Raw genomic sequence first — 18,256 nt, forward strand, 5'->3', positions numbered from 1 at the left:
CAAAGATTTTACCCCAACTGAAATCTGCTAAAGAGAAAACACAGCAGTCTCTCAGTGGTCGGTTAGCGAGGTCGTGCAGACTGGTGCCCAATGACACCGACTCCAGGTTCCGTCGCTGCACAAGTTCTCTTATGTCACATCTCCCCACCAGAGTCAGCTCATCTAAAATTACCATCCCAAACCCATCTCTGCCACCAGGAAGATCCGAACCTGTTGTGTCAGGCACTTGACTTTATTAACTTCCTCCCGATCATCAGTGATGCTGGCGACTTCCACGCAGCCCCAACCTCTCCTGTTGTTCCTCGAGGCAGGTAGAGTTCCGTGATGGCCTCCAAGTTGCCCTCCCACGGTGTATAAGCCCTGTACAATCCTTCACAGATACTAGTCTTTCCTCTAATACATAATTAATAGCTACCAATTCATCCCTTAAACTAGTTTATATACATAGTTTATAAATATATATATAGACCATAAATGGCACATATATGGTACATATATATGTGGTATATATATATATATATATATATATATATATATATGGTGTATATGTATATATTTTACAACATGCATCTTGATATTGGGAATGCAACACTGAGGGAAAAACAAACTAAGTTTCTTTCCTCCCACCCAGGCTTTCTGGGTAAAGGAAGAGACACACAGGTGGCTTTTATTTTCAACAGGAAACTGATTCGAGGAGGAAACTGAGGCTTTTTGGATTGATTTTCTTTGGACAGAAATCGTCAAGCCAGCCACACTCCTACCACCTCACCCTGGGCCATCCTCTCTTTACTGCTTGTGCCAGCCTTCTCCAGAGAAACAGAACGAGTAGGGTGGAATATATAGGTTGGCTCCTGTGAATATAGAGGCTGAGAAGTCATCAGATCTGCAGGCAGCAACTGGGAGGCCCAGGAGAGCCAATGGTGTGGTTCCGGTCCAAAGACCAGCAGGCTTGGGATTCAGGAAGAGCCAATGTTTCAGACCGAGTCCGAGGGCAGGAAGAAATGGCTGTCCCGGCTCAAAGTCCGTCTGGCAAGAGGAGTTCCATCTTCTTCAGGGGAGGGAGGCCCATTTTTTCTACTCAGACCTTCAACTGATTGAAGGAGGCCCACCCACATTAGGTGGTTTACTGTCTACTGATTTAAATGTTAAACTCACCCCAAAACACCCTCATGGAAACATCCAGAATATGTGACCAGGTATCTGGGAACCCCATGGCCCAGTCAAGTTGACCCATAAAATTAACCATCACACCAGTTCAGTGTATGCAAAACCATGATTAAAAAACAAGGAAGGACAATTTTCACTAATCTCAGCACAGTAAGAATTTAAGAAACAATTCAGTATATATAGTTTTTGCATGAGTAATATATTCACTTGGCTGAAAAATGAGAGAGTATTAGAAGGTTCCTGAAGTCTGTGGTCCCTCCTTCCCCATCTCTGCAGGTCTCACCAACACCTTTACCTCAGTTTCTTATACAACCTTCCTTTTCTTAATGATACTTGCAAATATGAACGTAGTCTTATCTTACCTAACTTTTTACATAAAAGAGAAAATATTTACCCACTGTTCTACAGCTCCAATTTTCAGGTAATGGAAAAATGAGATCTCGATTTCATCAGTACTTGGCTTACCAATAACACTTCCCGTTTTGCACATGGCCCAAGTGTGGCTTATTTTCAGATGAGTTTATCCAACCAGGAAAGAGTTGGATCTGAAAATTGCTTTCCCACTGCACCTCTAGAGAAGGGAATGAAAGCAAAGTGTAGGAGCTAGAAGGGAGGAGGAGAACTAGAGGGGACTAGAAGGGAGGAGGAGAAAATGAGATCCCTATTACTTTTTTTTTTGCTCTTAGGGACAAAATACTTTTTGTCTGACGCAATATAGTGTTCAAAGATACCTGAAGTAGGGGTTTCAAAGCAGCTAGTGATCCAGGGAAATTATATATTCATCCAAGAAATATTTATTAACCTTCACTCTTCAGAATGTAATAGTTATTATTTTTTAGCAAAGATGCTTAAGAAATAGCATTAAGTTAAAAAATGGATAATCCTTTTAAAAAATGGAGGTATGTATACATATGTATATAATGTCCAGCAGTATCTATACTATAAAATGTGCTTAAGTGTTTACTTAATGTGGGAATATATATATGTATATTTTTGTAGCCATATTTTTTATGTGTTTTGGCAACAATCCTCCGTAATACTTGTATAATTAAAAAGGAGAAAAGTAAATGCAGAAATAGTGAAAAAAAAAACAACAACAACCAATCCTTTGGATCTTTATATGTGGAGAAAGGATGAAATACTTAAAAAAAATAAAACTTGATGAAGAATCTTTCGTCCTGACAGCGTAAGGTGGACGCTCAGGGTTCCTTACCCAGGATGGGAGTCGTCTGACCTACAGTCTGTATCAGGGTTAGTGACGAGGAAGGTTGAAACGATAGAAACTTAGAACAGTGAACACTCTTGTTGGTTATCAGGATTCCAGTATGAATTCAGTTCTCTAGATCAGGGGATTCCTACAAAGGTGGTCACTCCCTGATCAAAAGATAAATGTGCTTTTAAAAGACCATGGAGTAGACTCGTTCGGAAGGAAGACTTCGGAGCAGATTCCCCAGATCTAGAGAAGCCGACCCCTTACTGAGACCCTGAGAAGAGAAGGGTTCACGGACACGTGGACACCGCAGCAGAGCGATCTTGTCTCCCAGTTCTGCCTCCGCCACGTACCCCCCCAGCCACAGTGTCTCACGGTTCCAGTGGAGATAATAACCCCTACGTCACCGAGTTGTGAGGACACACACACACACTGCGTGTAGCACAGCAAGTAGGGAGTGCTCAGTAATCACTAGTTCCTGTGCCCCATAAAAGAAAACCATTCCCTTCCTTGATAAGCTGTCCTGATGAAAATGTTCCTGATTAATTTCTGTAGCTTTTAAAACATTCTAGACGTTCACTTCTCACTTCTCTAACACTGTCATCTCATCCACACTTTTACAGGCCGAACACCTGAGTCAGGTGTTCCCAACACATCACCCTGGGCCTGGCCGCGAGCCTCCGGCCTGGCGATCTGACTCCAGTCTCCAGGACCCTCTGCGGTCCCACAGCAGCGGTGTCGTGAGTAGCGCCAAACGGTCACTGCCCTTCCACCAGAGTGAGGAAGACGGCTCCGCCAGCCGCAGACGCTGTGCCCGCCAGCAGCATTTGCCGAAACGACACTGTGGGGAAAAATGATCAGTCACAACGCTCCCAGAGGGAGGAAGATCTTTATTAAAACTTCAACTTCACAGATGGAGGAAGAGCTTTGTTAAAGACAATGAAATACTGTTACGAAACAGCCCAGTAAGTGCACATTTGTAGAGAAAATGGAGAAGAGGCATCTGTGTAATTTAGGAACCAAAATACAAGACTGCCTCTCTGCTTCTTCACGCACGATTCTACCCCTTCACTTCCTCCACCACGAAACACACCTCTGATCCAGGGCTCTAGAAAGACACCTGAACAGAACAAGGGGGAGAGTCGGGGACACTGCCTTTGGGGTGGGTGGCTGAGAAATCGCCAGCTGCGGGTAGGGAGCCCTCTTCGTTCAGTTCGCTCTCTCTGCTTGGTTTTCGGCTCAGTTTTGGGTCTTCTGATGAGACGGTGTCCATGTGGCTTGGTTGAGATTTTAAAACTCCAACAGCTCCCAAACCCTGGGAACTGTGAAGGCAGAGGGCTCCTGAGAAAACAACTATACTGATGACTCTGGTGGAGACAGTCTCTAATTTTCAAGGAGTGGAACAGGCCCAGAGACTAAGGTGTGGTTTTGTGATCACCCCGTAACACAAGGTCCAAGCTGACAGCGTCCAGCTGTGTGACTGGGACGGAGACACAGGGCCCTGCACCCAGAGGGGCCTCCTGCTCGGTCTCCTGCTCTGCCGTCGCTGTCTTGAAATGGTTGATGACCTTCGGCCAAGAGACCCCACAGCTGCATTTTGCACCGGGCCTCACAAAGTATGTAGCTGGTCCTACGTGCTATGTTCTACACTCTGCTGTCAAGAAAAGGAAGTAATTCTTCCCCGGATTCTGCATTCTACCCCTTGTCCAAAGTGCGTTTGGTGCAGAGAGTGCTTCTTGATCCCACTTCTGGGGTTTATACTGCAAAACCGAACTGCAGGAAGAAATCAAGCAAGAACAAAATTTTTAACATACATCCCGAAATCATGGGCAAGCACCATAAGGGACACTAATGCTCAGAACCAAAGAGGAAAAGGAGAAAGTAAGGAAAGTGACTACTGACGGAACTTGAGACTAAGGAAAAGGAAGACCAAAGAAACAAGCTTTATCCACTTCCCGGGAGGCTGACTGACCTTCCTCAATCAGAACCCGATGACCACTCCCCAGACAGGAGAAAGATGGCCGAGCCGGACAGGTGTATGAAGTAAGGACACTTTTGGTGATTTCTGGTGGGTCAGGTCCCCGAGCCACTTCCAAAGTTTGCAGATAGTGCGTAGATACCGAGAGGAACACAAGAGCACGTGCCAACCCAAGACGCGGGAGAGACAGACCTTCTGATCAGCCTGTGCTGACACTTCACGGCTCCACTGCAGAAACGTGATCCGTGAGCCAAACTGTCCTCCATACTGCGAGACCACTGTTTTCTCCTAGATTTTTCTTTTCCTTGGCACTCTCCTCAACGTTTTTTGTTTTTTTTTTTTTAATTTTTTTTTTTTTTTTACGTTTATTTATTTTTGAGACAGAGAGAGACAGAGCATGAACGGGGGAGGGGCAGAGAGAGATGGAGACACAGAATGGGAAGCAGGCTCCAGGCTCTGAGCCATCAGCCCAGAGCCCGACGCGGGGCTCGAACTCACGGACCGCGAGATCGTGACCTGAGCTGAAGTCGGACGCTTAACCGACTGAGCCACCCAGGCTCCCCTCCTCAACGTTTTTTTAAAAAGCTCATCAAGCTAAAATCTTCCCTCTAACCCAAGGGCAAGATGTTCGGAGTTCGCTCCAGCCTGTCCTTACCCCTGACGGTGAAGATAAACGCATAGGAAACACCGTTTCTGGGCCTCAGGGAATAACCAGCAACAGAAAGTTCAAGCAGAACGAGCGAGCCGAGAAGGGCGCTGACCATGAAAATCCCACCCGGTGTTAAGGAGGCTAGAACCAGGGACGAATGGCAGAGTCTGAGAAGCCCTCCTTCTCTAGGACCCACTCCCCGGCTGTCCAGGCCCCAGGTGAGGGGAGCCCATGAATGCGGGTGGGTGTCGGGCGGGCAGGAGCGGCTGTGGGGGAGCTGGGGAGGAGGGGACTTGAGGCTGCAGGTCGAACCTCGTCTCACCTGGCTTGTGCCGGGCGCCCAGACTTCGAAGAGCGTGCTGACAAGGCTCTATTTCCAGGCAGCTCTATTTCCACCCAGGACACCAGGAAAGACCACCACACCTAGGAGCTGGCCAGGAAATGACAGCTGAGGACCCTGTCTCTGCTCGGTGTCTTCATGCTAAACCACCGCTGGAAAGGCATCACCTAAGAAAGGGAAGGGGCAGGGGGGAGTTTCCCCAGACTCTCCAGATTAACTCCTTACCCTTCAAAAACAATTCCTAATGATCCCTCATTCCTAAAACTTTCTTGAATCTCCCATCCTGGCCCACAGTTTAATTCCTTATTTAACAACTACCGTATGCCCATGTCATGCCCGACATTCTGTAATACTGCCTTCTAACACCGCTCCCGGGTCGGCTGTCATCCCCACCAATCCAGACCGCAGACTAACAGCCTCTCCCCCCATAACTTTATCAGGTCCTTCTGCTTAGAAGCCTCCTAAAGTCTCCCCAGCACATGTGATGTAATCCTTTGAGTAGCATCCAAGCCCTTCCTTAATCTAGCTTCACCCTATCTCTCCAGCTTTATTTCTGTCTACTTCCTCCAAAAATTCAGCCTCTCTGCCAAAAAAAGTTCACCATACTGTTTCCCAAATCCTGTATAGGCAAGAGTTCCGGTATGGGCTCCATTGAAACCTTCTGTCCCATTGCCCACTAAGTACCATCCAAGTATCTCATTCCCTTAGTAAGCGGATATGTCTTGACTACCCCCTGCGGTGCCTACACTGTTCCAGATGCCTGGTGTTGGTCTGCAAACAAATATGGTTACCAGAGGGAGATCTCCCAAGAGTGGCGCAGCCCCTGGGCTCTGCTCGTCCCCATCTACCTGGTCCCCCTGCTTCTCTTCCCTCATCAGCCAGTGTGAATCTATCCTTCAAGGCCCAAGCTTCGGTTGGAAGCTTACCCAACCCCCATGTCCAAACTGTGTGCAGCCTGTGTGAATACATATGACAATGAAGTCGTGTATCACTTCCAGCAAGGAGGCCAGCATGCGGCTGGAGTGGAGACAGAGAGGACATCACCAAGGTGATGAGGGCCAGACTGTAGGATCCAGCAGTAACATTAAAGAATTTGGTTTTTATTCCGAGAAGCCATTGCAGCAGAGAAATAAGGTCGGACTCACATTTCTATGGATTCACTCAGTTGCTGTTTTATGATTAGACTACTGGGCAAGGTTTAAGCAAGGGACTCAGGGAGCTACTGCGATAGGGACACCGTATGACATCATGGTGGTCTGGAGCATGTGCTTATTGAGGAGGGCGCTGCCAGTCTCCCACTGGGTTTACTTGGCAGGTAGAGCCACTGGGCTTAGTGATGGATTAGACACGTGAGTCAGGAATGAGCTCAAGGTTTTGGATTCAGATCTGTAAGGACCACGTTGCTTTTTGCTGATATGGGTGAGATCAAGTTGCAGGCACAAGGGGGTGAGAAGCATTTTGATTTCGGACATGTTACATCAGACATACCTTTTTGACCTCCAAGGATGTTAGGTGATGGTATATACTCGCATGGGGATTAAGAAGGAGGTCCAGGGTAGAGACACAGGGATTTAAATCTGAGAAATGTCAGGAGACGTGGGAATTTTTTTTTTTATAATTTTTTTTTAACGTTTATTTATTTTTGAGACAGAGAGAGAGACAGAGCATGAACAGGGGAGGGATAGAGAGAGGGAGACACAGAATCTGAAACAGGCTCCAGGCTCTGAGCTGTCAGCACAGAGCCCGATGCGGGGCTCGAACTCACGGACTGTGAAATCATGACCTGAGCCGAAGTCGGCCGCTTAACCGACTGAGCCACCCAGGGGCCCCAGGAGACATGGGAATTAAAACCATCGCGAGTAAGTGAGTTTCAGTGTGGCCCAAGGAGAGAAACGATCCTAGGACTGAGCTCCTAGGCTCCTAGGAATGATCCTAGGCTTTCCAGGATTTAGAGACCCAGGGACAGAAGTACCCAACGAAGATGACCGGGAAGAAGTAGCCAGTGAAATAGGAAGAGACCAAATGAGAGAGGTGTCCCTGAAGCCATAAGAAAATGTTTCAAGAAGGAGGAAATGTCTGTGCCAAATGTCATCGATAAGACAAGTAAGGTGAGGAATGAAAATGGATCCTCAATTCATCAATGAAAAGGTCATTGCGACCTTGACACTGTTTGAATGGAACGACAGAGCTCATCAGAAAGACGGATGGAAGAGGAGGCCCCCTGGAAGAACGGACAGAGGACGGACGGACACAATAACAATAGACAAGTCTTTGAAGAGCTTGTGGGATCAAAAGGTCTTTTGTTTTTAACACACAGAAGAGAGCCTGGTAACCTGAGGGAGACGGCAATATTCCCGAGGCTAGCCCCAGATGAGAGGATGAGCAAATTACCCACGGTAACTAGGAAGAAAGGCAGAACACACACCCGTGAGGTCATAGATGAGGTCATGAGACTGTGTGGAAAACGCCTTCTATTTTCTCAGAGGAAGAGACGGCAAGGTCCTGGCCGAGGTGAGCACGGGGCAGGAGGTTCTGGAGACGGTGACAGGTGAGAAGTTACCTAGAAGAGAGGGCTGGGGAATGGTGTGGGTCACGGGGCAGCACGAAGGGCTCACTCAAGGTTTATGGTCATGAGTTTACAGCTAGACAAGTCAGCCTGCTTTCTTCCAGTTTCATTCACTGTATGGGTGTAGGCAGTGAATAAACAGAAATGCAGATTTTTGATGGGTTGGCATTGCATACGAGTATTGATGAGGCAGGTGGGTCGAGGGGGTGTGCAAGAGGGTGGCTCTAATGGCGTCGGGTAAGGAGGGAAGCGAGGACGTGACGAGGGGGGTGGGCAACACGGGGGGAGGGGGGAGTGGACACAGGTGCCCTGGGGTCAGGGGGCTGATAGAGCTGAGGCCTGAGAGGGGATGAGTGGGAAGAGGTCACGGACAGAGCGAGACGCTTGAGGGTCTAACCATGTCTAAGGCAGTTTTAAACCTGCAGCTCTCAGCAAGACACTGTGACGGACAGATCGGCTCTGGAGGTCACACCGAACCTTTCTGACTTTGTGCGTCCGTTGTTCGTTTTGGAGTTTTTAAAATTTATTTAAATATGAGTAAACACACATTTGGTACTTTCTACCTTTTACTTGTAAGTAGCAAAGGCAAGTAGTGGGTTACAAAACGTGCAAACTATACACACGCGCACGTACAGTCTACACGCAAGACAGATTTATGGCCCTGAGCCGAGGCTCAGGTTGGAAAGCCCTGGTCTGAGCCTGGGCCGTATGAGGGGCTGCGAGGAAGGGGCGGAGACAAGATCACGGGATGAGCGACCAGGGAGCTGGGAGGCCAGGAGTACTGGGAACGGCCTTCCCGGGTACTAACCTCACCAAGAATCACGCCAGGGGTCGTATCAGAGTGAGAGTACTCCAAGGGCTTACATTTTCAAAAAACGGGAGGACTTATCCCAACAGGCTGTAGATGACAGCAAAAATAAGGAGAAGGTGTGGCCAAGTCCTGGGGAAAAGCTTCCAGGCTAGGAGTTTTTACGGAGGGGGAGAGAACAGTCTGGAAGAGGTGAGGAGGAGCAAGGGGCTAACACACTGGGGAGGAGCCAGCAGGGGGAGCGGGGTCACCGGGAGAGAACCCGGCTCTGGTGAGGAAGTGGACAGAAGGACCAGTCGGAGACTGAGAACACAGGCCACTGTGCCTGCTCATTGGCGGCCCACGGGGTGACATCATAAAGTGGGGAAATCCTTACGGACCCAGCATTTCGATCTAACCTGCCTCTGCCAGCACAGTGCATGATCTCATGTTCTCTTCCTCTGGCACTCGCTCAACACAAAGCCATCCTTTGTCAGTGTCCCTTTTTCTGCTCTGGAAGGAGGAGGAGACCCCACGCTTGTGAACAAGTCCAGACGCGACTGAGAGCGACGTCAGGGTCACTGAGTAAGTGGCGAGCAGCTGACAGATTCGGGGCTGGGGGCAGGGGAAGTGTCACAACGCCGGAGTGGGAGTGCGGGGAAGACTTCCGGACCCCTCCCCCCCCCCCCGCCCCCACCCCCCTTCCTGGCTTCTCTATCCCCACTAAGCAACTGAGATCCAGGCGTCCAAAATACGAGGCCAAGGCAATGATGGAGTCTCTTAAGTGCCCACCTCCCCGCATGAGCACTTCCTTGTCAGTGTTGTTTGACATGCAGTCCTTCGCTCAGGGGCCTTTGCCGTCCTTCCTCCTCCTCCGTCCGCTGACTCCACTTGATGTTGCTTCATGGCTCTTTTCCAGCAGAAAGGTCACTTTTTGTTTCCTCCCACCGGCCCGTAAGGTCACCGGGCGCAGGGACCTCGTGTGGGTCCCCCTCGCCTAGAACAGTCTGGCACGCAGTCACCTGTAATACCGGGTGAATGAACGGGCCCGTCACAGAATGACTGCACCAGCGCTCAGAAATGATAAATCACAAGTGGGATCGCCAAAACTGGACCCGTCGAGAGGCAGAGCTGCTTTGCGAGGAACTAGCTGAGCTTCCGGGACGGCCACAGCACCAGCAGGGGGCGGTCCCTGGAGCTAGGTGGCCAGCGGGGATAAAAGTCCACCACGAGCACCTGGGCCGCGCTCCAGGAGCTGGCTGACTTGGTCAAGGTACACGAAGGAAGATGGTATTTCTGGAGCGAGAAACCCTGGATCTCCTTCTCCCCACACACCCACCAACTAGCAACAATGCAAGGACAACCCCCCCACCGCCCCCGACTTTTTCTTTTGAGAGAGCACGAGTGAGTGGAGGAGGGCAGAGGGACAGAGAGCATCTCACGCAGGCCCCATGCTCAGTGCACAGACCTACGCGGGGCTCGTCCACCATCCCTGGCTGGGATCATGACCTAAGCCAAAATCAAGAGTTGGACAGTCAACTGACTGAGTCCCCACCCCCCACCCCCACCAAATTCCCTTTTTAAGAAATCAAAAACTAAAAGGTTTCTTCATCCTCGGGGATCACAGAACTCGACTCACCAAAACTAGTAGATTTGGGACACACTCTTGCTGGGTTTGCAAGGATATTCATCACCTTCAACATACCAGAGTCAGTGAATACCTGATACAACACATTAACCGAACAAAGGACTAATTAAGAGGTGCAGAAAAAGCATCTGACAAGACTCAACAACCTCTCATGATAAAACCTCTCGACAAACTAGGTTTAGAAGGATGTGCCTAAACGTAATAAAGATCAAATATGAGCCCACAGCTAACATCATTGTCAAAGGTGAATAAATGAAAGATTCCCTCTAAGATCAGGAACAGGGCAAGGATGGCCACTCTTGCCACCTCTGGTCATCACAGCACCGGAAGCCCCAGTCAGAGCCATTAGGCAAGAAAGAGAAAGAAAAGGCATACGAATCAGAAATGAAGAAGTAAAATGATCCCTGTTTACAGCAGACATGATCTAACATAGAGAAAAATTTTAAAGACTCCATTTTAAAAAGTGTTAGAATAGGGGCCCCTGGGTAGCTCAGTCAGTTAAGTGTCCGACGTCGGCTCAGGTCACGATCTCATGGTTTGTGGGTTTGAGCCCCACATCAGGCTCTGGGCTGACAGCTCGGAGCCTGGAGCCTGCTTCGGATTCTGTGTCTCCCTCCCTCCCTCTCTCGGCCCCCCCCCCCCACCTGTGCTCTCTCTCTCAAAAATGAATAAACATTAAAAAACTTTAAACTGTTAGAACAGATGAATTCAATAAAATTACAGGATATGATATCAGCCCACAAAACTCATGTGTGCTACTAGACACAAATAACAAACTCTACAAAAAGGAAATTAGGTAAACAATGCAGCTTATTACAAAAAAGAATACTCAGGAAAAAACTTAACTGAGGACATAAAACACCTGTACACTGAAAACTACAAAACAAAGATGAAACAAAGAACTTACAAACAGACTTCCTATTGGGTGGAAACCTTAATATTGTTCCAACGGCCACACTTCCTAAGAGATCTACAGAATCGATGTAATCCCTATCAAAATCCCAAAGGCATTTTTCACAGAAACTGAAAAAACAATTCTATAATTCATACAGAAGCACAAAGGACCCTAAAGAGTCAGACCGATCTTGAGAAGAACAAAGCCAGAGGCATCACACTTCCTGGTTTCAAAAATACTACAGAGATACAGTCATCAAGAGTACAGTAATGGCATAAAAAGACATATAGACCAAAGAACAGGGTGGAGAATCCAGGAATAAAGCCATGCATCTACGGTCCGCCAATCTTCAGCAAGAATACAAGATGGAGAAAGGATAGTCTCTTCGACAAATGGTGATGGAAAACTGAATATTCACATGCAAAAGAATGAAACTGGACCCTTATCTTACACCACATATAAAAAACAAACAACATACAGTAAAAACTTATATGTAAGGCCTGAGATTTTAAAACTGCTACAATAAAAACACGGGGGAAAGCTTCATGACATTGGTTTTGGCAAGGATTTCATCGATAAGGCACCAAAGGCTCAGGCAACAAAAGCCAAAGCTGACAAGTGGGACTACATCAACTTAAAATGCCCTGCACAGCAAAGGAAACAACCAACACAGCAAAAAGACAACCTGCAGAATGGGAGAAAATATTTGCAAACCATGTATCTGATAAGGGGTAATTCTCTAAATACGTAAGGAACTGCTACAGCTCAATAGCAATAAATAAAACAAAAAACTAGTAGTCCAATTAAAAAATGGGCTAAAGACTTGAAAAGACATTTCTCCAAAGAAGATATATAAATGGCCCACAAGTATATGAAAAGATGCTCAATGGCATTAATCATCAGGGGAATGCAAATCGAAACCACACACACACACACACACACACACACACAACCACAATGAGATGCTACCTCATACCTGTGAGGATGGCTATCATCAAAAAAACAAGACAAAAAAAAAGGACAACGGTGCTGGTGAAGATGTGGGGAAAACAGAACACCCGCACCCTGTTGGTAGGAAGGAAATGATGCAGCTGCTATGAAAACAGGAAGGCGTCTTCTCAAAATATTAGAAGCGGAACTATCACGCGGTAGCCACCCCACTTCTGGGATTTCTCCGAAAGAGACGAAATCAGGGTCTGGAAGAGAGATTAGCACTCCCGTGGCCACTGCAACAATGATCAGAGTAGCCCAGGTGTGAACACCACCTAGACTTTCAAGCAGTTAAAGAAAACCTGGTCTCTGCAGACAACGCGAGGTCATCCAGCCCTAAAACAGTGGCACCTCGCACTATTCCACCACACGGATGAACCCTGAGGATAGCATGCCAAGTGAAATGAGCCACTTCAGGACAAATACTGCATGATTCCGCGATTTGAGGAATATAGTCGAGTCAAATTCACAGAATCAGAGTAGGACGGGGGTTGCCGGGGGCCATACGGAGTTACCACAGACACGGTTCCAGTCAAGGAACATATCAAGCTCCGGAAACGTGCTGCGCAACACGGACCTCCGGCCAACGACCATCTATTGTACGTTTAAGAGGGCAGGGTTCACGTTAAGTGTTCTTTCCACAATAAAAAAAGAGAAATGAATCCGTGTAGTGACGGATGAGAGAAAAGCAAGTTCGTACAGACACAGGAGAAACTGCAGGAGGCTGTGGGGCCAGCAAAGAATGAGACGGGCCGAACACCTGTGATTCCCAACTCACTTCCCCTCGTGCGGAGTCCACAGAAACCCCCTTCGGAGGCGAGGCCAGAAGTCCTAAGTGACGTGAAGGTTTCTCCCTCAGAACTCAAGAACTGGCCGGTGACTGCTGCTACCGGGCCAAGAGGTCTGCAGAATTTAGGACGTATTCAGACCATGTGAATATTTACCTGAAATACGTGAAGGCTGAAGATGCCCCCGAGATACTCAAATGAGACCAATCACCTCTCAGCAGCGTACTGACGCCGCGAGTACAATTCGCGATTTGCAGGCTGGCTCCGTGTTGTTCTTTGCAGAAACGCGTACTTCCCAAGCGAGAGACTTCAAACCCGAAGGGATCTATCCGTTTAAACTCTGTAGAACAACAGCGATGATTCCGAGAGCTCTCTCCCAGCTCCCGGAGTTTTCGAACCCGGACACACGTGCCCCCCTGGGAACACGTGGCCACAGACACTGTAAAGGAACCGGCTTGTGACCGTGGATTCCCACGAGGCTCGTGACGATCTGCCCGCAACCTGCTGCTTTCCCACCTTCCCTTTCGTCACAGCGCTCTCCACCCAGCCGTCCCGAGTCACGCCCTTCACACCGACCCAAGAGGCACAGCCTCCTCAAGACGTCTCGTGAGAGGACCCTGAAATGACGGCGTCGGTGAGCAAGTGAGCCTTCCGTGACTTGTAACAAAATGGTTTCTACCCTATTTGCTTTGCACACAAGTGAGGAGGGTCTAACCCAGCTGTCAGAATCAGAGTAACAATCTTATGACGCATAATGTGATGTGGGCATGTAACACAGGCATCGGAAAAATTAGAATAGCATTCCCACTTCAAAATCCTTGAATTCCTACCTACTGATTCACGTAAACTGATATAGTCTCTCATCTACAGTAATGAAAAGAGACATAAAATTGATACTGAACTTGTCCCATTCTTGCAATGAGGAATATTCATCCACAGATACGTGCATTAATTAGAATATCTCAGCCACATCCATCTCATTAAGAGTGAATTTGCAACTCAATTTTACTTTATTAACCTATAAGTTAATAATCAAATATATCCACAATGACTTGATTTTACACTAATAAAAATTATAACTTAATGCTGAGAGCAAATGAACTCTTAAAGTTATTATGGTCAATGGAACTTTTTAAAAAAATTAAGTTCACTGTTTATACTATTTTATTGCAGAGAAGACAGGGTAGACCAAAAACAGCCACGTTACAGTAGAATTTATTTGTGTGGGGTGGCGAATGAAAATACAAGTTCAGGCACAAAAGACGAGGATGTAAAATTTCAGATGTTAAAGCAAATTATTTTTTTCAATGGATGATAGCTGGGGCGCCTGGGTGGCTCGGTTGGTCAGGCATCTGACTCTTGACTCCTCTCAGGTCACGATCTCATGGTTCATGGGATCGGCCCAAGTCGCCTCTACACTGAGAGTGTGGAGCCTACTTGGGATTCTCTCTCCCCCTCCCCTGCTGGTGCTATCAAAATATATAAACTTAAATAAATAAAGGGATGATAGTTCATTTAAAATAATCATCACTATGGTATTTAGATTCCACTGGATAAATTTAGGAGAGTGTTAGGGGAGCCTGGGTGGCTCAGTCGGTTAAGTGTCTGACTTCAGCTCAGGTCATGATCTCACAGCTTATGAGTTCAAGCCCCGCATCGGGCTCTGTGCTGACAGCTCGGAGCCTGGAGCCTGCTTCTGCTTCTGTGTCTCCCTCTCTCTCTGCCCTCCCCCACTTGTGCTCTGTGTCTGTCTCTCTCTCTCTCTCTCAAAAATAAGTAAACATTAAAAAAAAATTTTTTTTAATTTAGGAGAGTGTCAGAACACATTTTAAAATGTCATCATTTACAATCTGGCAATCATATTCTTTACCATCGTTTAAACTTATGATGGAGAATTTTATATGTCAATGTAAAAATGTTCAAGGGGGTGCATTATCTATTATCTTTCAAAGGGGTATGCTTTCAAATTCTGGAGATCACTTCTCTAGAATAGGAGTTCTTAACATGGGATGTAACGTAGTCATTATAGAAACACTAGTAGTTCGTCTTACTAGTTTTAGGACACTGGCAAGTCACTTAAGTTCGGCTCAGTCTACTTATGTGTAAAATGGGGACAGTACTCTATGTACAGAGATGAATCTGTCGAACTTCAGTATGCATTAGAATCACCTGGAAGGCTTGTTAAAACAGATTGCTGGACCCTTGCTCCCAGAGTCTCATTCAGAAGGTCTGAGGTCAGGCACCCAAATTTGCATTTCCAACGAGTTTCCAGGTCATGCTAACGCTGTTGGCTCGGGGACCGCGCTTGGAGAACATCTGGTCTATCTCAGGAGATCATTGTGAGGACTTTCTGGGCTAGTACATAACGTGGTGACAAGGGCAGTGGCACACAGCAGGGGCTACTACTTACCTGCCGGGTGGTCAGTTAGGATGGGACTCACTGCGACAGAAAAGTCTAGTTTTTCTCTGGGGTAAGTATGTCATTTATCAAGAAGTCCTCAGGTAAATCATCTAGGGCTGGCACCACTGTTCAAGAAAGCCACGAAGTTCCCAACCACCTTCTGTCTTCTTGCTTAACCGCCGTCGTCCTGTGGCTTTCGTCGTCATAGACCCGTGAGCGCTTCTGTTCCTCCCGGAATCCTGTCTGCATTCCAGATAGAGAACAAAGCACAGGCCAAGGAGGTGATGGAGCATGACGGCCAGGTCACCCTCCACCTTTGCAAAGACTTCACTCTCTTTAGAGAAGTCACTCCCTTTAAAGAAATGTTTCTAGAAGCCCCTCACAAGTGATTTCCACTTGAATCTCAATGGTCAGACCCAGGTCACATGCCAGCTACTCCAACTACAAGGGAGTTGGGGAAGGAAAGACTTTCTGGCTCTAGCTATTACGGTGGCGGAAACCAAAGGAGAAACAAATTTGGATACAAGACAGACAGCACAGCATGTAGGCGTTGGCCACTGGTGGTCGATTCAACTTCCAGCCCCATTCCCTTCCTGGAGGTCAGTGGGTAGAGCTGAAAGTTCCAATACTCTAATCTCAAAATCCGGTTCCTAGAGCTTTCCAAAAAAGTCACTTCATTAACATAGGCTCAGGTGTGGCTGAAAGAAGTTTGTAATGAATAATAAAAGATACTCTTTTCACATTTAGCACTCAAAAGCTATTTCAGGAACCAAGTGTAACACCAAATATTATAACCAAAGACGCCCCTCTTACTCTAGTCTCTTAGGAAATGACAAAGGTTTTGGGAGCTACGAGCCAAGAACCATGGAGGAAGACCAAAATATATACCTAATGTATCATAATAATTTATTCATAAATAAATAAACTTTCTTTACTAATATGGAAATCTCTAAGATATAACATTAAGTGGAAAAAAGCGAGTGTCACATAACATATAAGAAAGAGTGAAAATAACATATCTTTGTATTTGCTTGTATTTCCACAAAGGAATTCTGGAGAGACAACTAAAAACACTAACAAAAACAGTTCCCTGTTTGCTGTGCCGGGGAAGGGAGTGGCGTGGATGGGAGGGAGGGTAGGAGTGAGACTTTACTGTGTACCTTCTTTATTATTTTCATTTTGAAACACATAAATAAATTGGGTTTTCAAAAACAAATATATAAGGGGCGCCTGTGGCTCAGTCGATTAAGCATCCGACTTCGGCTCAGGTCATGATCTCACGGTTCGTGAGTTCCAGCCCCGCATCGGGATCTGTGCTGACAGCTCAGAGCCTGGAGCCTGCTTCACATTCTGTGACTCCCTCTCTCCCTGCCCCTCCCTCGCTCACTCTGTCTCTGTCCCTCTCAAAAAATAAATTTTAAAAAAACGTTTAAAAAATTAAAAAAAAAAAAAAAAAGAGAGAGCCTATAGCAGAAGCACCCCACTGGCTTCACAGTAAAAAAACACAGGCTTTGATGTCAGACGGACAGGAATTCAAACCCTTGGTTCTGCCACTTACTAGCGATAGGATCTGGAGCTACTCACCGAGTTAAACTCTGGGCCTTGGCTTCACCAGCGTGAAAAATGGATTTAACAAAAGCATCTCTCGCTCAGGGTTGTGAGGATGAAGGAACACCCGTGTAAACCGGTTCGGCAGCAGCTGGCATACAATCCCTCCACCTGGTGTTGTAATTACTGCAACAGAACAAAGGTCATTTTTTCCCCAATCACTAGAGCTTTCAAGAACATCGCTGGATTTCCACATTAACTCCTGACAGAAAAGATACTAAAATTCCATCACCGAGCTCCTAACACTGCCAGGAAATCCTTACACGGATTCCACCTTTGCTGAAGAAAACTCTGCTTAAACCGAGAAAAATATCGCGGCGTTCTTCAAATTCGATAAAAAGAGGTAAGATTCTTTCCCTCTACTCGTTGCTTGCATGACCCAAGTTTGTGACTCAGTACCGTGCGGGTAAATTTCCCTGGGCCAACGGATTAAGTGCCGGTTAAGCCACAATGTCTCCTCCACCAGGCACCGCGTCAAAGAAGGGTTTCTGCCCGGAATAAAGAGGGGGCTCGGACGGCAGCCAGGGGTGACCACCACCGTCCGCACATGGACACTTCAGATGATCTCAAGGTCGAGGCCGGCTGTTGAGACAGAGGGGCTGCAGTAGTGACGACCACCTGTCCCCCCAACCCCCGCCCCATAACTACCATCTCGTACTCATCTGATGCCCAGAATCGTCGGTCCCTGAACGCAGCCCCATTTTCGCCTCCCACGGAATACTCTTCCAGAAGATGCTGTTATCCGGGGCAGTAAACTCCAGCACCTGCCGCTCAAGACCCCGAACCCTCCTCCGCAGGGAAAAGGCCACACTGCTCCGGAGGGACTTCCCCTGGTGGGGCGGGGAGGTGCCTTCGGCTCCCGGGCCAGAGTCGCCTCTCGGCCCGGTCATCCGCGCACTCGGTTCCCTCCCAAAGGCCGAGGAGAGGCCCTTCCGTGCCTTGCCCCGCGCCGGCCGCTTCCCAAGCGAGGAAAGGGACCGTGGGGGCCAGCTCGTGTCCCAGACCCACGTCCACGACAGTTGCCCCCACGTCCCGCCCTGGTCAGGTTGTAGGCTGCGAAGCCCGGCCCTCCTCGAGCAGCCTCGAAGCGCGGAGGGGGGTCCCGCTGGGGCCCCGGGATCGAAGAACTGGCGGCCAACTGCGCTGGAGCTCCCCGCCGCACAGCCACCTCCGAGTCCACCGCCGAGCGGGACGGCTAGGCTTCCCTCCGCGGAGTCACTTCCGGTCCG

General features: G+C 47.8%; 1 long non-coding RNA gene across 3 annotated transcripts; it reads right to left on the reverse strand.

The window, feature by feature from the left end:
• Positions 1–3,250: 3,250 nt before the first annotated feature.
• Positions 3,251–18,203, reverse strand: LOC122219456. Of its 3 annotated transcripts, XR_006202372.1 has the most exons (6): positions 17,686–18,203; positions 17,004–17,153; positions 15,429–15,662; positions 13,175–13,358; positions 5,327–5,511; positions 3,251–4,150 (listed from the first exon to the last, which is right to left on the reverse strand). It is a non-coding gene; the product is annotated as an uncharacterized LOC122219456 (long non-coding RNA). The 3 variants fall into 3 exon arrangements; XR_006202370.1 differs by having other exon boundaries at positions 17,004–18,203; XR_006202371.1 differs by lacking the exon at positions 13,175–13,358 and having other exon boundaries at positions 17,004–18,203.
• Positions 18,204–18,256: the final 53 nt, after the last annotated feature.

This window comes from Panthera leo, chromosome B2 (genome assembly GCF_018350215.1).
Source record: "Panthera leo isolate Ple1 chromosome B2, P.leo_Ple1_pat1.1, whole genome shotgun sequence".
Lineage (NCBI taxonomy): Eukaryota > Metazoa > Chordata > Mammalia > Carnivora > Felidae > Panthera > Panthera leo.